This window comes from Rhinopithecus roxellana, chromosome 13, assembly GCF_007565055.1.
Source record: "Rhinopithecus roxellana isolate Shanxi Qingling chromosome 13, ASM756505v1, whole genome shotgun sequence".
NCBI lineage: Eukaryota > Metazoa > Chordata > Mammalia > Primates > Cercopithecidae > Rhinopithecus > Rhinopithecus roxellana.
The window spans coordinates 107127163-107154106 of NC_044561.1; the positions used below are offsets into that span (position 1 = coordinate 107127163).

At 41.8% G+C, this 26944-nt stretch overlaps 1 protein-coding gene across 7 annotated transcripts in view; it reads right to left on the reverse strand.

Moving 5' to 3' along the window:
* The window catches only part of NCOA6 (nuclear receptor coactivator 6), a 121561-nt gene that overhangs the window by 78531 nt on the left and 16086 nt on the right, over nucleotides 1-26944 (reverse strand). For all 7 annotated transcript variants that reach the window (XR_004052563.1, XR_004052564.1, XM_030914161.1 and 4 more), the window contains exon 2: nucleotides 4383-4496. The gene's annotated coding sequence lies outside the window, so the exon portion shown is untranslated. The remainder of the gene's footprint in view (nucleotides 1-4382; nucleotides 4497-26944) is intronic.

The window sequence follows — 26944 nt, forward strand, 5'->3', positions numbered from 1 at the left end:
TGGTCTCGAACTCCTGACCTCAGGTGATCCACCCGCCTCGGCCTCCCAAAGTGTTGGGATCACAGGCGTGAGCACCTGGCCTATACCTACTTTTAAGCGTGTAGATTAACAGGTGGTTTATGCAGAAATTGCTAGCAAAAGTATGGTAACTTGGGTCATTGCCATGGAGAGGGTTGGTAAGTCCTGGGTGTTGTCATGGCAATGATAAACTGAAATGGCACACCGGTGGACATGTCTTATGAAAAGTTGCTCCTGCCCCACCCCGTTTTAGCTAGTCCTCAGTTTGGTCTGGTGTTCAAGCCCTGCCTCTGGAGTCGATTCCCACCTCCTACCTCATAGGCTTAACTGAATGACAGCTAGTTTTTAAAGTTGAAGATTAAATAAACAGCCTGTAATCCCAGCACTTTGGGAGGCCGAGGCAGGTGTATCACCTGAGGTCGGGAGTTTGAGACCAGCCTGACCAACAGGGAGAAACCCTGTCTCTACTAAAAATACAAAATTAGCTGGGTGTGGTGGCGCATGCCTGTAATCCCAGCTACTAGGGAGGCTGAGGCAGGAGAATCACTTGAACCTGGGAGGCGGATGTTGCGGTGAACCGAGATACCGCCATTGCACTCCAGCCTGGGCAAAAAGAGTGAACCTCTGTCTCAAAAATAAATAAATAAATAAATAAATAAATAAATAAATCTCTTTAGCAGGTTGATATTTTGTCTTGGTGTGCCAATGAATTGCTAGATTATGTTTTAAGTTCAAAGCATCTGAAAATTTCAAGTTACAACTTACAAAAAAGTATACACCATAGGTTACGTGGGGGCCTGATATTAGGAAATCAACAATTCATCTAAGTGCTGTATGAAGCAACATCTAGAAAGCTTTATTCAACAAACTTTGAGGGAACTATGGTAGTACTAATGAGAAAAGTTAAGTGAATAGCAGTGATCAAATGCAATTTCTTCAAGTTTCAATCTATTGAAGTCAACCAATGACAACAATGGTATCTTTCTTACTCATCTAACAAATAATTTATCTTTAGAAAAATGTAAGGATAAAAAGGTTATTGTAAAGCCCTACAGGGAGGAAATCCAACAGTTTTTCTGACTATTGAGGCATCAAATACCTGACATTGTATTTACAGGTAGGTATCTTGATACTGTGTCACAGGTTTATCAGCAGTTCTGCAAATTCCTACTCCAACTTTGCATAAAGGCTTACTATGGCTAGGTGTGGTGGCTCACACCTGTAATCCCAGCACTTTGGGAAGCCAAGGTGGGCAGACAGCTCAAGCTCAGGATTTTGAGACCAGCCTGGGGAACATGGTGAAACCCCATCTTTACAGAAAGTACAAATATTAGCTGGGCCTGGTGGTGTGTGCCTATAGTCCCAGCAACTCATGAAGCTGAGGTTGTGGTGAGCTGAAATTGTGCTACTGCACTACTGTTGCTCTGAGCAACAGAGTGAGACTCTGTCTCAAAAAAATTAAAAATGATTATAAACACTCAGTAAATGTCTAAGTGTTACAGTCACACACAGCATAACAACAAAATAATATTCTTTATGGCAATTATTCCTGCCTTAAATGGAAGAATATTCACTGAAAAAAAAAAATGTAAAAACAAAATTTAAGAAAGGCCGGGCACGGTGGCTCACACCTGTCATCCCAGTACTTTGGGAAGCCAAGGCGGGTGGATCACTTGAGGTCAGGAGTTCGAGACCAGCCTGGCCAACGTGGCAAACCCCGTTTCTACTTAAAAAAAAAAAAAAAAAAGAATAACTCTAAATTACACATATGTTCACAGCAACATTATTCACAATAGCCAAAAACTCAAATGTCCATCAACAGGTGAATGGATAAACAAAGTGTGGTAGATACATATAGACAGAATATTATTTAGATATAATAAGGAATGAAGTGCTGATACATGCTACAATGTAGATAAACCTCAAAAACCATATGCTAAGTAACAGCAGTCAGACATAAAAGGTCATATATTGCACAATTCCATTTATTTATTTTATTATTACTATTTATTTATTTATTTGAGAGGGAGTCTCACTTTGTCGCCCAGGCTGGAGTGCAGTGGCATGACCTCGGCTCACTGCAAGCTCCACCTCCCAGGTTCATGCCATTCTCCTGCCTCAACCTCCCAAGTAGCTGGGACCACAGGTGCCCACCACCACGCCCGGCTAATTTTTTGCATTTTTAGTAAAGACGGGGTTTCACCGTGTTAGCCAGGATGGTCTCGATCTCCTGACCTTGTGATCTGCCCGCCTCGGCCTCCTAAAGTGCTGGAACCACAGGCGTAAGCCACGGCGGCCGGCCTATTATTATTATTTTTGAGATGGAGTCTGGCTCTGTCACCCAGGCAGGAGTGCAGTGGCGTGATCTTGGCACCTCTGCCGCCCAGGTTCAAGTGATTCTCCTGCCTCAGCCTCCCAAGTAGCTGGGATTACAGGCACACACCACCATGCCCGGCTAATTTTGTTTATTTTTAGGAGAGATGAGGTTCACCATATTGGCCAGGCTAGTCTCAAACTCCTGACTCAAGTGATCCACCCGCCTTGGCCTCCCAGAGTGTTGGGATATCAGGCGTAAGCCACTGCACCCGGCCTAATTTGTATGAAATATCTAGAATAGGTAAATTCATAGAGACAGACAGAAGGATTAGTGGTTGTGAGTGGGAGCGGGATGGGGAATGGGACATCTTAATGGTTATGAAGTTTCATTTTGGAGTGACGGACATGTTTTGGAACTAGACAGAAGTGGTGGTTGTACAATGTGAATCTACTAAATGCCACTGAATTGTTCACTTTAAAATGGCTAATTTATGTTATGTGCATTTTAACCTGATGCATTTTTAACAACTCAGAACTCAGCCCACTCCACAGAGAAAGTAGCACATTTAATTTCTTCCCAAAACATGCTTTTAGAAAAATGTTTTCCCTAGGTAATTCTTCTTGTATCTTTTTACTGCTTTAAAACGTCAATTGTTCACCCAGCATGAGTATTCTCTAAGTAGGGAGCGGCAGTCTTTGTTAGTCAGATGAAGATTTACACAGAAGAGTAGCTGCTTGTGGCAACAGCTCTACAGTGCATTGGTTGTACCTCAATGCACTGCTCACCCTGGCAGAAATGATGGGCTTCTGCTCCTGGCACAAAGTTCTTAAGTCTCAGAAAGAAAGAAAGAAAGAAAAAAAAAACTTTCTAGATACAAAAACTACCTCTCAGCAACTTGCAAATGCCAGTGTCTTTAAGGAAAACCAGCAATAAACTCTTAAATTATATTTAACGTAAACAACGACTGCTTGCCAGAGTAGCCACTTCAACAAACTGAGATAAAAATCTAAGGATGTTAGGGCACCAAGGCACATATCCAAGCCTCTGTCATAATACTGTACATGAAGGAAATTCTCAAAAGAAGAAGGAGAGAGGGCAGGGAGATGATGCAAAAAGTGTTTTAATATTAACAACTTCTCATGTGGGCTTATGAAGCACTTCTGAAGAGTCCCCTGTGCCAATTTAAACCCATTATGACATACCTCCCAGCAGGGGACTGCCAGGATCTGTTATTGGAGTGCTACACAAAAGCTAGGAGGGAGGGAAATAGAAATTTCAAGATAAAAACAATCTAATTTTTGCTGGGCTTTAGCTCACCTCAGATCTAAATACAGTATCAAACTATGAGTTATGCTGAGTTTGCAACTTTCAACATACATTTATTTCTATTTTTAATCAAAGGTATTTATTTGAAGTACAATATCCTATTATAGTTTTTTTTTTTTTTTGAGACGGAGTCCCACTCTGCCCACCAGGCTGGAGTGCAGTGGCGCGATCTCGGCTCACTGCAAGCTCCGCCTCCTGGGTTCACGTCATTCTCCTGCCTCAGCCTCCCTAGTAGCTGGCACTACAGGCGCCCGCCACCGCGCCTGGCTAATTTTTTGTATTTTTAGTAGAGACGGGGTTTCACCGTGGTCTCGATCTCCTGACCTTGTGATCCGCCCGCCTCGGCCTCCCAAAGTGCTGGGATTACAGGCGTGAGCCATCGCGTCCGGCCCCTATTATAGTTTTAATCAACATAAATTCTAAAAATAAGTATTGTTTACTGGTCTTTCATTGTTTTCTACAGTGAAACCTAAGATTATCATTTATAAAAAAGATGAGAAACTACATAGTTTGTAGTAAAAATCCCATTTAAAAATAGAAGAATGGCATTTGTATTTTATTAAATGTCTCCAAGATTAATAAATGCATTCTAGACAGTTTTTCCAAAAAGAAAGACAGTATCAGAAAAAAAAAAAGAATAAGCATTAAGTTGGCTTTATATAAGCCATTAAGTTGGCTTAATATATATACTAAATTGGCTCTCATATAAGGTTTCACTCACCAAAATCTCTTTCTTAATTTTTATCATTTATCCAGGTCATCTTCTAAGTCCAAAGAAGCCGGCATTTTTAGGGCTTGGATTTCAAGGTAGCAGCCCAGCAGCCAAATCAAAATTCTAAAAACAAACAACAACAATAAAAAAAAAAAAAAAAAGAGAGAGAGAGAGAAAAAAATAAAGCCACAGTATTATACAGAAATTACAGACATAACCTATCTTTTCAAAAAAAGTCAATGTAAATATCACAACTTATCAAGTCAACATTGTCCTTTTTAGAGAATGTTAAAATAGGGTTTTCATTAAGTCTACAAAGATTATCTTTTTGGAGATTTTTTTTTTTTTTTTTTTTTTTGAGACAGGGTCTCACTTTGTCACCCAGGCTGGAGTGCAGTAACAGATGATAGCTCACTGCAGCTCAACCTTCTGGGCTCAAGCAACCCTCCCACCTCAGGCTCCCAAGTAGCTGGGACCACAGGCGTATGCCACCACATCTGGATAATTTTTTTTTTTTTTGGTAGAGACGGGGTTTCACCGTGTTGCCCAGGCTGGTCTTGAACTTCTGGGCTCAAGCGATCCACCTGCCTCAGCCTCCCAAAGTGCTGAGATTACAAGCAAGAGCCACTGCCTGCAGCCTTTTTTGAGATTTTAGGCCACTCATCAGCAAGCATTCAAAGACTGTAGAAGCAAAACTCACAGACTTACACCAGCTTCACTTAGGAATCACAAAACTGTGACTTTAAGCCTTAGAGCCCTCTCTATACCTTCATTCCTAATTCTGTCAAATTAAGATGAATTAACATGTCACACTATTTGCATATGCTTACAGCCCAAAACAAAATATTTTGTACATATATGAAATATAAGACCTGCTTTTCTAATAGGATTTCAAATTTAGCTTTTTAAACTTCACAAAGTTTTAGGTATAAGTTTTTTTCCGATTTTATCCATAATATCTATACATTATATTTTTCATTAAATTTTCAGTTTAAGTCTTGAAATATTCTTTACTGTAGATATAAAACTTATACAGGGAACTGGCGTGGTGGTGCATGCTGGTGGTCCCAGCTATTCAGGCGACTAAAGCAGGAGGACCACTTGAGGTCAAGAGCTTGAGGTTACAGTGAGCTATGATCATGCCACTGCAATCCAGTCTGGGCAAGACAGCTAGATCCTGTCTCTAAAAAATAATAATAATAAAGCCATAAGAGAAAAGATTGATAAGTTCAAATGCAAAAAAAAATCAATTCTGCAAAGCAAAAAACATTGCAAATCAAAAAAACAACAGACTAAGAAAAAAATACTTGCAATCTTATCAGTGATAAAAGAACAAATCTCCCTATATAGAATTATATAGAAAAAAACATATATGCATAGGTATGTGTATGTGTATGTGCTTATGCAGACATTTAAAATAAAAAGATCAATTTGGATAAATGTATAAAAATGGACAAAGAATATGATCAGAAAATTCACAGAAAAATAAATACAAATGAACATTCAACATATGAAAAGATGTTTACCCTCACACAAAAGAAGCAAAAAACAATTTTTCACTCATCAGATTAGCTAAATTCCAAAAATTTGATAATGCACTGTTCCGGCAAGGTTATGGTGAAACAGGCACTCTTATTCTTTGCTGGTATTAGTGCAAAGTGGTACAACACCAGTAATTAGGTAATGTCTTTCAAAATCACAATTACAAGCTGGGTGTGCTGGCACACACCTGTAATCCTGGGTACTTGAGGGGCTAAGACAGGAGAACTGCCTGAGACCAGGAGTTTAAGGCTGTGGTGAGCTATAATAGCATCTGTAAATAGCCACTGCACTCCAGTCTGGGCAACACAGTGAAACTTCATCTCTTAAAAAAAAATTACTATTACATAAACCATTAACCTAGCAATTCTACTTCTGGATAGCAATCCTACAGATACACTTATCACCATACAAGATGACATATGTATAGTGTTATTCACTACAGCATTGCTTGTAATAGCAAAAGTTAGGAAATTACCCAGATGTCCATCAATAGGGACTGATTTAAACTACAGAACATCCATACAAATGAAATGCAAAAAAAAAAACTGAAAAACAAAAAAACACACAGCAAGAAGGAGAATGCTGTCTGTGTACTGACACAAAAAGATTTCCAAGGTATATTTTTGAAAGAAAAAAACAGAGTATTGAGTACATTGCGCTACTTTTTTGGGGGAAAGGGGAGAAAAAATATTTTACATATGCTAGTGTTAAAATACCCTAGAAAGAAATATGAGACCAATAAAAATGGTTATCTTACAAGGTGAATTTAAAAAACGATATTATACTGGAGGGAAGGAAGCACTCATACTAATGAAGAGTGTGTTACAAGAACACAGGAGCCAGTTTTAAGGGTTTTCCACTGGGCAAATTTGAGTCCATTTGAGTATCAAAAGAGAATGGGAAATTACTAAAATTGATTATATCATGAATAAGTAAGAATCCATGAATCCCCAGCAATAACTCAGAGAGTGAAAAAACAAAAAAACACCTCTTCGGCCGAGAGCGGTGGCAAACGCCTGTAATTCCAGCACTTTAGGAGGCCAAGGCAGGAGGATCACAAGGTCAGGAGATCGAGACCACGGTGAAACCCCATCACTACTAAAAATACAAAAAATTAGCTGGGTGTGGTGGCGGGCGCCTGTAGTCCCAGCTACTCGGGAGGCTGAGACAGGAGAATGGCATGAACCCGGGAGGGAGAGCTTGCAATGAGCCGAGATCATGCCACTGCACTTCAGCCTGGGTGACAGAGTGAGACTCCGTCTCAGAAAAACAAACAAACAAACAAACAAAAAACACCTCTTCCCATCATTGGAGGTACCTATGACATTAATGACTTATTCTGAAGACTGGCAAAGAGAAAGAATTAAGCAATTTACAGCCTTTTTAGAAGGGTTCATCCTCAGTAGAGCAGCAAAGCTCTCTTTTACAGAAGACTACCAGTCAATAAATGTAGAAGGAAAGAAAGAATTTCAAAATCACCATTGTGCAACCCCAAATGCAATAAATGATTCAGGCAAGGATGATCACAGGTTGCAAAAAATCATTTTTGCATAATCAAAAATTGTTGGAAAACATAAGTTTACCACAGTGCCAAAGGATCATTCCAGAGATTACTTCCTAATTGCAAAGGGGAAAAACTGAGTACCATTAAAATGGGAAGACGTGACAGTCGCCAGTTTAACCTAGTGATCAAACTCAGCAACAATCAGAATAAGACTCTTCATTTATGCCTCCTGATGTGATGTAACTTTAAGTACACAGCCTAAGTTATGATGTATTATTACCAAAAGTGCCTAACTTGGGTCTAAACAAGTCTTCAAATGTAATTTCTCCTTCATAGGAAATTCAACAGATAGAGCAACAAGAAAAATCAGAAGAAAACATAATCTGACAGAACTAGAATATGGAACTTGCTACAATAAAACTGGTCTGGTCTCTTCAAAAAGCCAAAACCTTGGGGGAAAAAATAGGGGAAGGATAGAGTTATAGATTAAAAGAGACTGAGAGTCATAACAACCAAATGCAATGCAGAAATGTTACTCACATCTGGTTTGAAGAAAACAGTCATAAAATAATTTTTTAGGCAGCTGGGGGAAACTGAATGTGAACTGAGTAGAAGATTTAGGGCATTATTTTTAATTTTCTTGGGTGTGGTAATGTTATTTGTAATTAGGTAGAGAATGTTCTTTTTTTTTTTTTTGAGACGGAGTCTCGCTCTGTCACCCAGGCTGGAGTGCAGTGGCCAGATCTCCGCTCACTGCAAGCTCTGCCTCCCGGGTTTAGGCCATTCTCCTGCCTCAGCCTCCCGAGTAGCTGGGACTACAGGCGCCTGCTACCTTGCCCAGCTAGTTTTGTATTTTTTAGTAGAGACGGGGTTTCACCGTGTTAGCCAGGATGGTCTCGATCTCCTGACCTCGTGATCCGCCCGTCTCGGCCTCCCAAAGTGCTGGGATTACAGGCTTGAGCCACCACGCCCAGCCAAGAATGTTCTTTATTATTAGAAGATGCATGCTAAAGCACAGGGATAAAGTGTCATTATGTCTGCAGCTTGTTTTCAAATTATTCAACAAAGGTAGATATTACAAATATGGCAAAATGTTAACACTTGTTTAAACTACATGGTGTACACTGTATTACTGTTTCAACTTTTGTATATGTCTGAATTTTTTTTCTTTTTTTTTTTTTGAGACAGAGTCTTGCTCTGTCACCTAGGCTAGAGTGCTGTGGTATGATCACAGCTCACTGCAGCTTCAAACTCCTGGGCTCAAGTAACCTCCCACCTCAGCCCCAGAGTAGCTGGGACTACAGGTGCACACCATCATGCCCAGCTAATTTGTTGATTATTTGTAGAGACAGGGTCTTCCTATGTCACCCAGGCTTATCTCAAACTCCTAGGCTCAAGCAATCCTCCTGCCTCGGCCTCCCAAAGTGCTGGGATTATAGGCATTAGCCACCACATCCAACCTGAAATTTTTCATATTGAAAAAGCTGGAACCAGGTATAGCAGCTCATGCTTGTAATCCCATCACTTTGGTGGTGCTGAGGGCAGACTGCTTGAGCTCAAGAATTCGAGATCAGCCTGGGCAACATGGTGAAATCCTGCCTCTACAAAAAAATACAAAAAATTAGCTAGGTGTAGTACCATGTGCCTGTAGTCCCAGCTACTCAGAAGGCTGAGGTGGGAGAATCACTTGAGCCCGGGAGGCAGAGGTTACAGCGAGTCGTGACTGTGCCACTGCACTCCAGCCTGAGCCTATAAGTTCGAGACCAGCCCAGGCAACATAGTGAGATATTGTTTCAACTAAAAAAAAAAAAAGAAGAAGAATAAAAAATCGACTGGGTTTTGTAGTCCCAGCTACTCAGGAGACTGAATTGGGAGGATCACTTGAGCTGAGGAGACTGAGGTTGCAGTGTGCCATCATCAGCATTCCAGCTAGCTGGAATTCCACTGCTTTCCAGCCTGGGCAACAGAGTGAGACTCCTGTCTCAAAAAAAAAAAAAAAAAAGTTACAAGCAAAAGGGCATAGGGTCCAGGGAGCTGAGGGTGAGATCAAGACTTTTGACTGTGTATCTTTTCAAATAATGTTTTTCTTTTTGAATCATGTGAATATATTACCTATTGAAAACAAAAGTTAGCTATCAATAAAACCTCTTGAACCCTTAGTGTCAATATTTCTGCTCTTACCTCATCTCAGGTATGCAACAACAAAAATATCTCCTGCTTTTAATCTCCTTTTTTGAAGGGGACTCCTCTGGCCACATTTCCCCATGAGCCATTTGACTCATGATAAGAACCTGGACCACATCATTACCAGGTGCCAAGCCACTGCCACCATCTCCAACTCTGTATTCCCTTAGGCCAGTCTCTCCTATTTATCCCTATCTAATCCCATCCCACCCCCTTACCTCCAGGTAATAAACCTCCTTATTCACACAGTTTCTTTCCTCTTATCCCACTGTTGGCTCTTTCAACAATGTCCTATCACGTCAGTGTTGTGGCTCCTCTTGCTCACCTATTCTTCAGGCACACGAAGTCCACCTGCCTCTCCCCCATTCCCACTGGCTCACAAACTTGAAGTTTTAGAGCTAGAAAGGAATTTACAGAATATTAGTCTTATCTTCCCCACTCTTTCAGAGGAGGAAAATGGAAACACAGATTGTGTCTTTTTATTTATTTCTCTCTTTTTCATAGAGACAGGGTTTTGCCATGTTGGCCAGGCTGGTCTTGGACTCCTGACCTCAAGTTATCTGCCCACCCCGCCTCCCAAAGTGCTGGGATTACAGGCATGAGCAGCAGCACCCAGCCTGAAATAAAGTGAGTGGTTTTGTAACTTGACTAAAGTCACAAAGATTGTAGCAGGATCAGGACTAGATCCTGATCTTCCAACCTCAAGTTCAGTGCTTCTTGCACCATATACCAAACTTGCTTCTCACCAGGGTGATTTTACCCCACTGTATATACACAGCACACTATTAGTAGAAATATGAGAATGAAGGAGATTCGGTCTATCAAGCCAATACCCCCTAATTAGAACTACCCCAGCTACTCTGAAATGACTAAAGTCAGAATACCCAAGATCAAATGGGTATGCGCTTTGAAAGAACTTCACTGGCTCTCAACCTTGGCTCTACATTGTAATCATTTGGGAAACTTAAGAAAAATAACAATGCCAGGATCCAACCAGGTCTGCACTATAGCCTGAGCTTTGGGTATTTAAACAGGCAATTCTAATATGCAACCTAAGTTTATTTTATTATTATTTTTTCAACTTTTACTTTAGGTTCAGGGGATACATGTGCAGGTTTGTTAAACTGGTAAATTGAGTATCACTGGGGTTTGGTGTACGAATGATCCTATCACTCAGGTACCCAACAGTTTTTCTTTTTTTTTTTTTTTTTTTTTTTTTTTTTTTTTGAGACGGAGTCTCACTCTGTCGCCGGGGCTGGAGTGCAGTGGCCGGATCTCAGCTCACTGCAAGCTCCGCCTCCCGGGTTCACGCCATTCTCCTGCCTCAGCCTCCCGAGTAGCTGGGACTACAGGCGCCCGCCACCTCACCCGGCTAGTTTTTTGTATTTTTTAGTAGAGACGGGGTTTCACAGTGTTAGCCAGGATGGTCTCGATCTCCTGACCTCGTGATCCGCCCGTCTCAGCCTCCCAAAGTGCTGGGATTACAGGCTTGAGCCACCGCGCCCGGCCCCCAACAGTTTTTCAATCCTTACCTCTCTCCCTCCCTCTCCCTAATAGTCCCCAGTGTCTATTGTTCTCATCTTTACGTCCTTGTGTACTCAATGTTTAGCTCCTACTTATAACTGAGAAAATGCAGTATTTGGTTTTCTGTTCCTGAATTAACTTGCTTAGGATGATGGCCTCTAGCTGCATCCCTATTGCTGCAAAAGGTATAATTTCATTCTTTTTTTACGGCTGCATGGTAATCCATGGTGTATATGTACCACATTTTCTTTATCCAGCCCACCGATGGGCACGGAGGTTAATTCCTCATCTTTGCTATTGTGAATAGTACAGCCAAAGTTTAGAACTACACTTCCAACATTATTTACTTTTCCTTTAAATGAGGTAACTGAGTAGGTGGGCAATGTAGCTAAAGAATTTGCCCCAAGGAAGGAGGAGGAGGAGCAAGATGGCCAAATAGAAGCATCTACTGATCATCCTTCCCACAGGAACAACAAATTGACCAACTATCCACACAAAAGGCACCTTGAAAACAACCAAAAGTCAGGTAAGCAATCCCAGAACCTGGTTTTAACTCGCTATCACTGAAAGAGGCATTGCAGAGGGCAGGAAAAACTTGAATTGCCAATACTACCCTTCCCCTATCCCCCGGCAGTGGCTGTGTGCCATGGAGAGAGAATTTGTGCACTTGAAGCAGGGAGAGCACAGTTACTGTGGAATTTTGCATTGGAACTCAGTGCTACTCTGTCACAGCAGAAAGTAACCCTGGGCAAAACTCAGCCGCTACCCACGTACCCACGGAGGGAGCATTTTAGATCGGACCTAGCCAGAGGGGAATCATTCATTTCAGTGGCTAGAACCTGAGTTCCAGCAACCCTTGCTGCCGTGGGCTAAAGTGCTCTAGGGTCCTAAATAAACTTGAAAGGTAGTCTCAGTCACAAGGACTGCAAATCCTGGGCAAGTCCTGATGCTGTGCTGGGCTCAGAGCCAGTAGATTTCGGGGACACATAATCTAGTGAGACATCAGCCAGGATGGCCAAGGGAGAGCTTGTACCACCCCTTCCCAAAACCCAGGCAGCACAGCTCACAGCTCTGGGAAAGACCCCTTCTCTCTGCTTGAGGAGAGGACAGGGAAGAGTAAAGAGGACTTTGTCTTGCGACTTGGATACCAGCTCAGCCACAGTAGGAGAGGGCAGCGTCCTGAAGTCCCCACTCTAGACCCTAGCTCCTGGATGACATTTCTAGACATACTCTGGGCCAGAAAGGAACTCACTGCCTTGAAAGGAAGGACTCAGCCCTGGCAGCATTCATCACCTGCTGACTAAAGACCCATGAGGCCCCAAATAATCAGCACTGGTAGCCAGGTGGTATGTGCCGTGGGGCCGTGGATGAGACTGAGACATGCTGTCTGCAGGTATGACCCAGCACATTCCCAGCTGTGGTGGCTACAGGGAGAGACTCCTGCTTGAGAAAAGAAAGCAGAGTAAAGGGGCCAGGTATGGTGGCTAACGCCTATAATCCCAGCACTCTGGGAGGCCGAGGTGGGTGGAAAACCTGAGGTCAGGAGTTCGAGACCAGCCTGGCCAACATGGTGAAACCCCGTCTCTACTAAAAATGCAAAAATTAGCTGGACGTGGTGGTGTATGCCTGTAGTCCCAGCTACTCAGGAGGCTGAGACAGAAGAATTGCTTGAACCTGAACCTGGGAGGGGCAGCTGCAGTGAGCCAAAATCACACCATTGTACTCCAGCCTGGCCTGGGAAACAGAGCTTCCAGCTTAGGTACCGGAGACACTAAGCTACAAGACAAAGTTCCCTTTACTATTTGGGCTATGTAGAGCACTAAGCAGGTTCTTGGGGTCCCCAACTCCAGGACTTGGTTCTTAGATGACATTTTCATTCTTTTTTATTCTTTTTTCTTTTGTCTCCTCTGACTGTATTTTCAAAGACGCTCTGGGCCTGCCCTGGGCCAGGCAAAAGCGCATTGTCCTGAAGGGAGAGTCCTAGGCCTGGCAGCATTCATCGCAACCTAACTCAAGAGCCCTCAGGCCTTGAGTGAACACTGGCAGTAGCCAGGTGGTACCTGCTGCAGGTCTGGGGTGGTGGTGGCCGCAGGGAGAGATGCCTCTGTTTGGAGAGATGCCTCTGTTTGCAGAAAGAGGACAAAAAAATGGGAAGGACTTTGTCTTGTTACTTGGGTGCTAGCTCAGCTGCAGCAGAACAAAGCACTAGATAGATTCCTAAGGTTTCTGACTCCAGGCCCTGGCTTCCAAACATTTCTGGACCCACCCAGGGATGGAGAGAACTTGCCACCCTGAAGGGAAGGATACAGCATAGCTGGCTTTGCCACTTGCCGACTGTAAAGCCCTAGGGCCTTGAGTGAATAACACAGGTGGTGGTTACTGCAGGCCTTGGGCGAGAGACCCAGTGCTGTGCTGACTTTAGGTCTGACCCAGTGTAGTCCCAGTGGTGGGGTGGCCACAGGGGTGCTTGTGTAACCTCTCCCCTAGCTCCAGGTAGCTCAGCAGAGAGAGACAAATTCCAATTGTTTAGGAGAGAGTAAGAGAAGAGAACAAGAGTCTCTGCCTGGTAATCTAGAGAATTATTCTGGATTTTACCTAAGACCACCGAGGTGGTACCTCTATGAGTCTGTAAGAGCTACAGTTTTACTACACTTGGGGTGCCATCTAATGTACATATAAATGCAGTGACAAGAGACTTAGATCACAACCCTCAAGTCCCTTTAGATACTTGGGAAGCCTTCGCAAGAAAGATGGGTAAAAACAAGCCCAGACTGTAAAGACTATAATAAATACCTAACTCTCCAATGCCTAGACACCAACAAACATCCACAAACATCAAGGTAATCCAAGAAAATATGACCTCACCAAATGAACTAAATATGGTACCAGAGACTAATTCCAGAGAGACAGTGATATGTGACCTTTCAGACAGATAATTCAAAATAGCTGTTTAGAGGAAACTCAATGAAATTCATGAGAGCACACAGAAGGAATTCAGAATCCTGTCAGATAAATTTAACAAAGGGACTGAAATAATTAAAAATAACCAAGCAGAAATTCTGGAGTTGAAAATGCAACTGACATACTAAAGAATGTATCAGTCTCTTACCAGCAGAATTGATCAAGAAGAAGAAAAAAATGGTGAGCTTGAAGACAGCCTCTTTGAAAATACAAAGTCAGAGGAGACAAAAGAATGAAGCACATCTACAAGACCTATTAATACAAAATAACCTCAAAAGGGCAAATCTAAGAGTTATTGGCCTTAAAGATGAGGTGGGGCGGGGGGGGCGCAGAAAATTTATTCAAATGAGTAACAACAGAGAATTTCCCAAACCTAGAGAAAGATATCAATATTCAAGTACAAGGAAGTTATAGAATGCAAGCCAGTTTAACCCAAAGAGTACTACTTCAAGACATTTAATAACGAAACTCCCAAAGGTCAATGATAAAGAAAGGATCCTAAAAGCAGCAAGACAATATAAACAAGTAACAATTTTAAAAAATACAATGGAGCTCCAATACATTTGGCAGCGGACTTTTTAGTGGAAACCCTATAGGCCAGGATAGAGTGGTATGACATATTCCAAGTGCAAAAGGAAAAAAACATTTACTCTAGAATAGTATATCCAGTGAAAATATCCTACAAACATGAAGGAGAAATAAAGACTTTCCCAAACAAAAGCTGAGGGATTTCACCAACATCAGACCTGTCCTACAAGAAATGCTAAAGGGAATTCTTCAATCTGAAAGCAAAAGATGTTAATGAGTAATAAGAATCATCCGAAGGTACAAAATTCACTGGTAATAGTAAGTACACAGAGAAACAGAATATTATAAGACCGTAATATTACTACTCATATCTCAAGATATGAAAAGATAAACAAAATTGACAACCTTTAACCAAACTAACAAAAAGAGAAGACCCAAATAAATAAAATCAGAAATGAAAAAGGAGACATTACAACTGATACTTCAGAAATTCAAAGGATCGTTACAGGCTACTATAAGCAGCTATATGCCAATAAATGGGAAAACCTAGAAAAAATGAATTCTTAGACACATACAACCTACCAACATTAACCATGAAAAAATCCAAAACCTGAACAGACCAGTAACAAGTAACAAGATCAGGTGAAACACTGTCTCTACTAAAAATACAAAAGTTAGCCAGGCATGGTGGCACATGCCTGCAGTCCCATCTACTCGGGAGGCTGAGGCAGGAGAATCACTTGAACCCAGGAGGCGGAGATTGCAGTGAGCCGGTATTACACCGATGCACTCCAGCCTCGGCGACAGAGACTCCATCTCAAAAACAAAACAAAACAAAACAAAAAACAAGATCAAAACTATAAGGAAAAGCCGTAATAAAAAAGAAGCCTGGGATCCAATGGCTTCACTGCTGAATTTTACCAAACATTTAAGGAAGAACTAATACCAATCCTACTCAACCTATTCCAAAAAATAGTGAAGAGAATAGTTCCAAACTCATTCTATAAGGCCAATATTACCCTGATACCAAAAAGAAACGTCAAAAAAAGATGATAAACATCGATGCAAAAATACTCAACAAAATACTGCAAATCAAATTCAACAACACATTAACAAATCATTCATAGGCCGGGTGCGGTGGCTCACGCCTATAATCCCAGCACTTTGGGAGGCCGAGGCAGGCAGATCACCTGAGTTCAGGAGTTCAAGACCAGCCTGGCTAACATGGAGAAACCTCATCTCTACTAAAAATACAAAATTAGCCTGGGCACAGTAGCTCACGCCTGTAATCCCAGCACTTTGGGAGGCTTAGGCGGGCGGATCATGAGGTCAGGAGATCGAGACCATCCTGGCCAACATGGTGAAGGTCTGTCTCTACTAAAAATACAAAAATTAGCTGGGCATAGTGGTGTATGCTTGTAATCCCAGCTACTTGGCAGGCTAAGGCAGAAGAATCGCTTGAACCAGGGAGTTAGAGGTTGCAGTGAGCCGAGATCGCACCACTGTACTCCAGCCTGGCAACATAGCAAGACTCCGTCCCCCCAAAAAAAAAAAATTGGTTAAAAAATATAAAAATGAAGTAATACTATGATCATATATTGGTTACATATTAAAATATATCAGTTCATGAACTGTGAAAGAACTAAGCAAAATATAGGTTTAATTATATAATTACATTATTTTAAAATTTTTGCAGGTGGAAATGCACATGAATTGAAAGGCAAAATGCAAATTGAGAATTATATATTTTTGTTTGTTTCAGTTTGTTGAGTCAGGGTCTCACCCTGCTGCCCAGGCTAAAGGACAGTGGCACAATTTCCAGCTCAATGCAGCCTTGATCCACCAGGCCCAAATGATCCTCCCACTTCAGCCTCCTGAGTAGCTGGGCCCAAGTGATCCTCCCACCTCAGCCTCCCAAGTAGCTGGGCCTACAGGCACACACCACCATGCCTGGTTAATTTTCGTATTTTTTGTAGAGACGGGGTTTTATCATGTTGCCCAGACTGGTTTCCAACTCCTGAGGTTTCCACCTCAGCCTCCAAAAGTGCTAGGATTATAAGCGTGAGCCACCATGCCCAGCGATTTATAAAATCAGAAATAAACATAATCAATGATAAAAAAGCTTGCTACACTTCATAAGTAATCAAAGAAAAACAGGCCAGGCATGATGGCTCACACCTGTAATCCCAGCACTTTAGAAGGCCGAGGCAAGTGCATCACTTGAGGTCAGGAGTTCAAGACTAGCCTGGGTAATATGGTGAAACCTCATCTCTACTAAAAATACAAAAATCAATGGGGTGTGGTGGCCCGCACCCATAATCCCAGCTGTTTGGGAGACTGAGGCAGGAGAATCACATGAACCCAGAGGCAGAGGTTGCAGTGAGCCAGTACGGTGACACTGTACTCCATCCAGCCTGAGTGACAGAGCAAGACTTGGTCTAAAAAAAAAAAAAAAAAAAAAAAACCAGAAAAAAAGAGAAAGTGAAATGTGTCTTTTGTCATCAAATTGGAAGATTTAAAAATAAAATAATTGTGGCAATGGTACAATGAAATAGATTAACATTTACATTTTGCTTAAATATAAGCAAACAGAAACAACCTTAACATCTTAACCATAAGCTTAACAATCTAGGAATTTAATCCAATGAAATAACTGAAAATGTGGTCAAAGATTTATATTCAAAGAATTTCATCACTGACGGGGGCAGTGGCTCACACTTGTAATCCCAGCACTTTAGAAGGCTGAGGCGGGAGGATCACTTGAGGTCAGAAGTTCGAGAGACCAGCCTGGCCAACATCGTGAAACCCCATCTCTACCAAAAATACAAAAAATTAGCTGGGTGTGGTGGTGCACACCTGTAATCCCAGCTACTAGGAGGCTGAGGCAAGAGAACTGCCTGAACCCGGGAGGTGGAAGCTGCAATGAACCGAGATGGTGCCACTGCACTCCAGCCTGGGTGACAGAGAGAAACTCTGTTTAAAAATAAAAAAAAAAAAAACCTGACGAAGTTCATCGCAGCTTGGACAACACAGTGAGATTCCATCTCTACAAAAGTAAAATTTAGGCTGAATGTGGTTGCTCACGCCTATAATTCCAGCACTTTGGGAGGCTGAGGCAAGCAGATCACCTGAGGTTGGGACTTGGAGACCAGCCTGACCAATATGGTGAAACCCCATCACTACTAAAAATACAAAAATTAGCTGGGCGTGGTGGCAGGCCCCTGTAGTCCCAGCTATTCAGGAGGCTAAGGCAGAAGAACCATTTGAACCCAAGAGGTGGAGGTTGCAGTGAGCCAAGATTGTGCCACTACACTCCAGCCTGGGTGACAGAGGGAGAGCCTGTCATAAATAAATAAATAAGCAAGCTGGGTGTGGTGGCACACCTGTGGTCTCAGCTACTCAACAGGCTGAGGTGGGAGGATCGCTTGGACCTGGGAGAGGTTGAGGCTGCAGTGAGCCATGACTGCACCACTGTACTCCAGCGTGGATAACAGAGTGAGATCCTGTCTCAAAAAAAAAAAAAAAAAAAAAAAGTTCATCAAAATATTCTGTTGATGGTTCAACAACAGAAGTGGTTAAACAATTTAAATATACTCAAATATTGCTTCCCACTGAGACTAATGTTTTTGAGAATACTTAACATCATGAGAAATACTTACATTTTAAATATAAAATATATAAAACATGTTATTTCAGCTTTCTTTTTCAAAAAAATTATTTTAATCACACATAACTGTACATACATATGGGGTACAGTATAATATTTTGATACATGTATACAATGTGTAATAATCAGATCAGAGTAATTAGCACATCCATCACCTCATTTATTATTTGTGTTGGAACATTCAACATTCTCTCTTCCAGCTATTAGAAAATATACAATAAATTATTTTTATTTATAGTCATCCTACAGTGCTAGAGAACACTAGAACTTATTAGTCCTATCTAGCTATAATTTTGTATCCATTAACCAGTCTCTCCTTTTTACCCTTCCCGCACTCTTCCCAGACTCTAGTAACCACTATTATACTCTCTACTTCTTGTAACTTTTTTTTTTTTTTTTTGAGACAGTCTCATTCCGTCACCCAGGCTAGAGCGCAGTGGTGCAATCTCAGTTTACTGCAACCTCTGCCTCCTGGTTTCAAGCGATTCTTGTGCCTCAGTCTCCCTAGTAGCTGGATTTTCAGGCACGCACTACCATGCCCAGCTAATTTTCTTGCGTATTTTTAGTAGAGATGGAGTTTCGCCATGTTGCCCAGGCTGACCTCAAACTCCTGGGCTCAAGCAATCCACCCACTTTGGCCTCTCAAAGTGCTAGGATTACAGGCGTGAGCCACCACACCTGGCCTATTCTACTCTCTACTTCTATTGTGATCAACTGCTTTAGCTTCCACATATAAGAACATATTTTACCTTTCTGTGCCTGGCTTATTTCACTTAACATAATGTCCTCCAGGCTGATGCTTGTTGCTACAAATGACAAGATTTCATTCTTTTATGGCTGAATAGTATTCCACTGTGTATATATACCATATTTTCTTTATCTAGCCATGTACTGATGGACACAGGTTGATTCTCTATCTTGGCTATTGTGAATACTGCTGCAATAAACATGAGAATGCAGATATCTCTTCGACATACTGATTTCCTTTCCTTTGAATATATATTAGCAGGATTGCTGGATCATATACAGCACAGTGGCATAATCTCGGCTCACTGCAACCTCCCCCTCCCAGGTTCAAGAGATTCTCCTGCCTCAGCCTCCCGAGTAGCTGTAATCCTCCCGGGATTACAGGCGCCCGTCACTGTGCCCAGCAGAATTTTGTATTTTTAGTAGAGATGGAGTTTCACCATCTTGGCCAGGCTAGTCTCAAACTCCTGACCTTGTGATCCACCTGCCTCGGCCTCCCAAAGTGCTGGGATTACAGGTGTGAGCCACTGTGCCCGGTCCAGTGGCTTTTTGAGGAACTGCCATAACTATTTTCCATAATGGCTGTACTAATTTACATTCCCATCAACAGTATATAGTAGTTCCCTTTTCTCCACCTTTTTGGTAATAGCCACTATTTTAACTGGGGTGAAATAGTATCTCATTATGGTTTTGATTTACATTTCCAGATGATTAGTGACGTTAAGCAGATTTTCATATACTGGTTGACAATTTTACATTTTCTTTGGAGAAATGTCTATTCAGATCAAGTACCCAATTTTAAAATCAGACTGTTTTTCTGCTGTTGAAATATTTCAGGTCCTTGTTTATTCCAGATTTAATCCCTTGTCAAATGAATAGTCTGCAAATATTTTCTTCCATTCTGCAGGTTATCTCTTCACTGTTTCCTTTGCTGTGCAGAAGCTTTCTTAACTGGATATAATCCTATTTGTCAACTTTTGTTTTGTTGCCTGTGCTTAAGGTCTTATCTATAAAATCTTTGTGCAGACCAATGTCCTGAAGTGTTTCCTCTTATGTTTTCTTTTAGTGGTTTCATAGTTTCAGGTCTTACATTTAAGTCTTTAGCTCATTTTGAGTTGATTTTTGTATATGGTGAGAGAGAGGGGTCTAGTTTCATTCTTCTCCATGTGGCTATCCAGTTTTCTCCGCACATTCATTGAAGAGACTGTCTTTTTATCAATGTATGTTTTGGGTGTCTCCGTTGAAAATCAGTTGGCTGTAAATGTGTGGATTTATTTCTGGGTTCTCTATGGTGTTTAATTGGTCTATGTGTCTGTTTTTATGCCAGTGCCATGCTGTTTTGGTTACAATAGTTTTGTACACTTTCAAGTCAAGAAGTGTACTGCCTCCAGCTTTGCTCTTTTTGCTCAGGATTGCTTTGACTACTCAAGGTCTTTTGTGGTGCCTGCCATACAAATTATAGGATTGTTTTTTCTAAAGAAGTCTGTGGTAGACAGACTCGTAAAATGGCCACCAATTACTCCAGCCTCCTGGTGTTCATGCTTTTGTATAATCTCTTCAGTCTGACTATGGACTGGCCTAGTGATTTGCTTCTAACTAACAGACTATGGCAAATGTGATAGATGCCACTCCACGATTATAAAAAAATTGTGACTTCCATCTTCCTAGGAGACTTGCTATTCCCTTCTCAGCTCTGTGATGTTGAAGAAGCTACATGGAAAGGAATTCAGAGCAGCCTTCAGCCATCAGCCAGTGAGAAACCAAGCCCCTCAATTCAACATCCCTTCAGGAAGAAAATTCTGTCACCAACCTAGTTAGTTTGGAAACAGATTCTTCCTCAGCCAAGCGCTAAGATGAGACACCAGCCCTGGCTGACACCTTGACTACCTCCTGTGAGAGACCCTGAAACAGAAGACCCATCTAAGCTATGCTGATTCCTGACCCATGGACACTCATGCCATAATAAAAATATATGTTGTTTTAAACTGCTAAATTTGTGGTAATCTGTTACGCAACAATAAATAACTAATGTACCCTACATGGAAATCCTGCTGAATAAACTGCCTGGCAATTTCCTTTTTTTTTTTTTTAATTTTTTGAGATGGAGTCTCACTCTGTCGCCCAGGTTGGAGTGCAGTGGTGCGATCTCAGCTCATGGCAAGATCCGCCTCCTGGTTCATACCATTCTCCTGCCTCAGCACCGCCCCCCCGCCCCGACCCCCTAGTAGCTGGGACTACAGGTGTCTGCCACCACACCTGGCTAATTTTTTGTATTTTTAATAGAGACAGGGTTTCACCGTGTTACCCAGGATGATCTCGATCTCCTGACCTCATGATCCTCCCTCCTTGGCCTCCCAAAGTGCTGGGATTACAGGTGTGAGCCACCGTGCCCGGCCTTTTTTTTTAGTTTTTGTTTTTTTATAGAAACAGTGTCTTGCTGGTGGGGCCTGATGGCTCACGTCTGTAATCCCAGCACTTTGGGAGGCCGAGGAGGGTGGAGCACATGAAGTCCGGAGTTTGAGATCATCTTGGCCAACATGGTGAAACCCTGTCTCCACTAAAAATACAAAAATTAGCTAGGTGTGGTGTCAGGTGCCTGCAGTTCCAGCTACTCTGGAGGCTGAGGCATGAGAACCGCTTGAACCCGGGAGACGGAGGTTGTAGTGAGCCAAGATGGCACCACTGCACTCCAGCCTGGCAACAGAGCCAGACTCTGTGTTGAGAAAAAAAAAAAAGAAACAATGTTATGCTATGCTTGCTGTGTTGCCCAGGCTGGTCTCCGACTCCTGGCGTCAAACGATCCTCCTGCCCTACCTTCCCTGGAACTCTGCCCAGCCAGGATCCTTAAATCAAATTTAAGGATTTAAGGATTCTTAAATCAAATCACAGTGCTGGAACTGTGCCCAGCCAGGATTCTTAAATCAAAATATTTTTCCCTTTATTTATAAATATTTATCCAAATATTTATGGGGGGAAAAAAGTCACAGATCACATGGCGGCCAGTTCTGCTTTAGCTCGCAGTGGTTCCCAAACTTGTCTGCGCTTTTTTTTTTTTTTTTTTTTGAGTCAGAGTTTCACTCTTGTTGCTCAGGCACAAGTGCAATGGTACAATCTTGGCTCACTGCTACCTCTGCCTCCCGGGTTCAAGCGATTCTCTTGCCTCAGCCTCCTGAGTAGCTGGGAGTAAAGGCATGTACCACCACGCCTGGCTAATTTTGTATTTTTAGTAGAGACGCGGTTTCTCCATGTTGGTCAGGCTGGTCTTGAACTCCTGACCTCAGGCCTGCCTCAGTCTCCCAAAGTGCTGGGATTACAGGCGTGAGCCATGGCGCCCAGCCTTGTCTGCACTTTAGATCATCTTGGGATCTTTTAAAAATTCCAAAGTCCAGGCCATACTCTCAGGGCAATTAAATCACAATCTGCTGGGGAAGGGAAAGAGACAAAGGCATCAGTTTTCCAAGCTCCACAGGTGATTTCAATGTGAAGATAGGTTTGGGAAATCACTGAGCTAGAGTTTTACCTGTGTGATCAAGAAAAAGTTAATTTAAGATGACAGAGAGAGAGGCAGCTGAATGAAAACAACTATATACACCTGCCCTTCTCTGAGATTGTAAGGTAGCCTTGATTTCCCCCTGCAATGTTATGAATTCTGAAAACATCAGCGAGAAGGCCAAATAAATGCTTATTTTCCTTTTTGGATTTATCCATGCCTCCATTCGCCTCCAGAATTCTCGACAACTGAGAAATTCACCTTTTCATCTTTTCTTGGTACTTTTCATGGAACCAATAAAGAATTCTGCCATATTACATGTATTCAACATAACTAATAAGACTGACTCAAATGCTTTTTTATTAAGCAGATCTTATGTAATTTAGTCAGTTTTGATCCAACCCACACGCCAAATGCAGCTTGCCAAAGTAAAATACCCTATGGACATTAGGATCAAAATGCCTCCTTTTTAAAAAGTAAAGTCTATTTGTAATCCAATCCTTTAAGTTGAAATTAGGCCTTTTAAAATTGAATTTCACGTATTCTACAGAATCAACAGACCTGCTTAAGAACTCTCTGACCACTCTCAGAAAAGTTAGTCAGTAGGACCCCTTTCCATTCCTCCCAGGACCTAGACAAAAAAGAAAAAGGGCAAGAGGAAGAAGAGAAACATCAGAAGAAAAGACTAAATATAAACCCAATAAACCTATTCAAAATAAATTTTTGTGATTGACCAAATTCCTTCTCTCTACCACTGTTTCTGCTAATTTTACTCTAGAAAGAGTTGTAAAAGGCCAGGTGCTATGGGTCATGCCTGTAATCCCAGCACTTTGGGAAGCCAAGGTGGGTGGATCACCTGGTAAGGAGGTAAGGAGTTCGAGACCAGCCTGACCAACATGGCGAAACCCCATCTCTACTAAAAATAAAAAAATTAGCCAGGCATGGTGGTGCACTCCTGTAGTCAAAGCTACTCCGGAGGCTGAGGCAGAAGAATCGCTTGAACCTGGGAGGCAGAGGTTTCAGTGAGCTGAGATTGCACCACTGCACTCCAGCCTGGGTGACAGAGCGAGACTGTCTCAAAAAAAAAAAAAAAAGGAGTTGTAAAAGACAGATGACCTATCTACAATCTCGAGTCCAGTGGCTTCTATTAAGGAAAGCTTATAATCATCAAAGAGGCTCAATATACTTTTGAAATACCACGGTACTGGTTACACAAGTGTGTTAATTTTATAATTCATTAACCTTATAATTTGTGTGCTTTTCTTTGTATGTTACACATCAATTAACACATTTTTACAATAGATACATTTGTCCTGGGCAGAATCTCTGAAAGATTCTAAGTAAGCAGGTATCAGAAATAGTCAAGGTTACATGACTTGCCCTAGGTCACAGATGCAGTTAGCTACAAATGAAGTCCTTCATATCACTTTCCTACTCTTTCTGTTATAAACTATAAATATGTTGATATTATTATACTTTTTTTTTTTTTTTTTTTTTTTTTTGAGACGGAGTCTTGCTCTGCTGCCCAGGCTGGAGTGCAGTGGCCGGCTCTCAGCTCACTGCAAGCTCCGCCTCCCGGGTTCACGCCATTCTCCTGTCTCAGCCTCCCGAGTAGCTGGGACTACAGGCGCCCGCCTCGTCGCCCGGCTAGTTTTTTGTATTTTTTAGTAGAGACGGGGTTTCACCGTATTAGCCAGGATGGTCTCGATCTCCTGACCTCATGATCCGCCCGTCTCGGCCTCCCAAAGTGCTGGGATTACAGGCTTGAGCCACCGCGCCCGGCCTATTATACTTTTTAATTTAACATTTACTTTCCTACTTAGACTCTGAAAAAAAATAAGTATTACAAGTGAGAACTGCAAAAAAGTAAACAGAAAACACATGTCCTGGTTTCATAACTGTGCACTATTGAAGCTGTTGTACCATCCATATGAGGAAATTAAATAAAGCCTAACGCCCATGCAACCATTTCTTAACCTCGATATCCTTTTTTAAATGCTTTCAATGTAGACATATGTCAAACTATTAGTACAAACTGTTAGTAAAATCAACTGTGTACCTATTCAGATAGACTAGCATTATTTTTGATATGAAAATATAGGGTGATAGAATCGAAAGAAGGCTAGGCTGAGCATGGCAGAGTGGGTTTTAGTCATGGCTGTCCCATAAAGTTGTTTTATGATTTAGGGCAGGACATAATCTCTCTGAGTCTAAAAGTGTTAAAATGAGAGGATGGGACCAGGCGCAGTGGCTCACGCCTGTAATCCCAGCACTTTGGAAGGCCGAGGCAGGCGGATCACTAGGTCAGGAGATCGAGACCATCCTGGCTAACACAGTGAAACCCCGTTTCTACTAAAAAAAAAAAAAAAAAAAAAAAAAAAAAATTAGCCGGGCGTAGTGATGGGCGCCTGTAGTCCCAGCTACTCGGGAGGCTGAGGCAGGAGAATGGCGTGAACCCGGGAGGCAGAGCTTGCAGTAAGCAGAGATCGCACCACTGCACTCCAGCCTGGGCAACAGAGCGAGATTCCGTCTCAAAAAAAAAAAAAAAAGAGAGGATGGAACACCAGAGCCAGGACTAAAAAGAATCTCAGGTTTCTTCCAGATTTAAGAAAACTCAAGGACTATTTAAAAACAACAACAACAACAACAACATATATATACACTTTTAAAATGCATTTTACAAATGATTATCTCTATTCAAATATGTTTAAAGTAGCTTTGTAAAATAAAAATACTAGAATTCCTCTGGCACCTGCTTCATAAATACAAACATATTCTTCAGCTTGTATCAAATGCAAACCTCTGATTTGTTGTCTAGGTGCAACAACCTCTCCCTCTCAGTTGGCTAGTAATAACATTGTTGATTCTTTATCATCATGAGACTCCTGCATGCATTTAAAAAACTTCTTATTATGAAACAATTTCAGATTTACAGACATGAGTTATTTTTATGGGAAATACGTATCTCTCAATATGTAACAGAAGTCTCTCTTAATTTCTTTTTTTTTTTTTTTTTTTTGAGACAGAGTCTCGCTCTGTCGCCTAGGCTGGAGTGCAGTGGCCGGATCTCAGCTCACTGCAAGCTCCGCCTCCCGGATTTACACCATTCTCCTGCCTCAGTCTCCCGAGTAGCTGGGACTACAGGTGCCCGCCACCTTGCCCGGCTAGTTTTTTGTATTTTTTAATAGAGACGGGGTTTCACCGGGTTAGCCAGGATGGTCTCGATCTCCTGACCTCGTGATCCGCCCGTCTTGGCCTCCCAAAGTGCTGGGATTACAGGCTTGAGCCACCGCACCCGGCCGTCTCTCTTAATTTCTAATCTACTGTAATTTGAAAACTTTCGATGGATACATTTATCTAACTACCCTTTACCAACTACCTACTAGCACTCTGCTAGGCACTTTGCTATTCCTGAAGTTAATTGAAACAACATTATTTCATGAATGCCTCAATCTGAATATTACACTAATAGTACTTAAAAAAATTAAGTTGGCCTTGTAACCACATAACCTTAAATGTTTCAGGATAACTTATAAGACATTGTTAAAGTGTCTAAACAAACAGTTAAATGCCCACTGTTAAAGACGATTTGCCTAGGCATAACTATTAAGATCCAATTTCATCCTTCCTATACCCTTTCATGAGATACTTACAAAATTATTTCATGCTGGCTGGGCATGGTGGCTCACACCTGTAATCCCAGCACTTTGGGAGGCTGAGGCAGGAGGATCACAAGGTCAAGAGATCGAGACCAGCCTGGCCAACATGGTGAAACCCCGTCTCTACTAAAAACACACACAAATAATTAGCTGGGCATGGTGGCATGTGCTTGCAGTCCCAGCTACTTGGGAGGCTGAGACAGAAGAATCTCTTGAACCCAGGAGGCAGAGGTTACAGTAAGCGGAGATCGCGCCACTGCACTCCAGCATGGCAACAGAGGGAGACTCCATCTTAAAAAACAAAACAAAAAAAAACCCCAAAAAAACACAACTATTTCATGCTTCCTAGCTTCCTATTCTCAGATCTGGGGCTCCCAAGGGAAAATCTGTACAGCCCTCCAGCCAAATCAGAGAAACTTAGTGCTCTGAAGGGATCAACAAAATGCCTGTCAAGGCGACTGGCATTTCAATACAACAACCCTGGTTTGCTCTTGGTAGGGATAATAGACTATTTAAGGGATTAGGGAATATTAACATCAATTTTTAAACTTCAGTCCTAACTTCTTAGTACAGGAAACAAAAGATAAATTAGTAAAACATGAAACTTGAGATTTCCAAAACCACTCATTCCAACACATATAATAAACATATTATAAACTGTAAGTCAGAGGCTCAATGAGATTTTTCCCATCTTGTTACATACCACAGTAGACACATAAAATAAAATATAGAGAAAACTACTTTATACATCATGTTCTAATTATG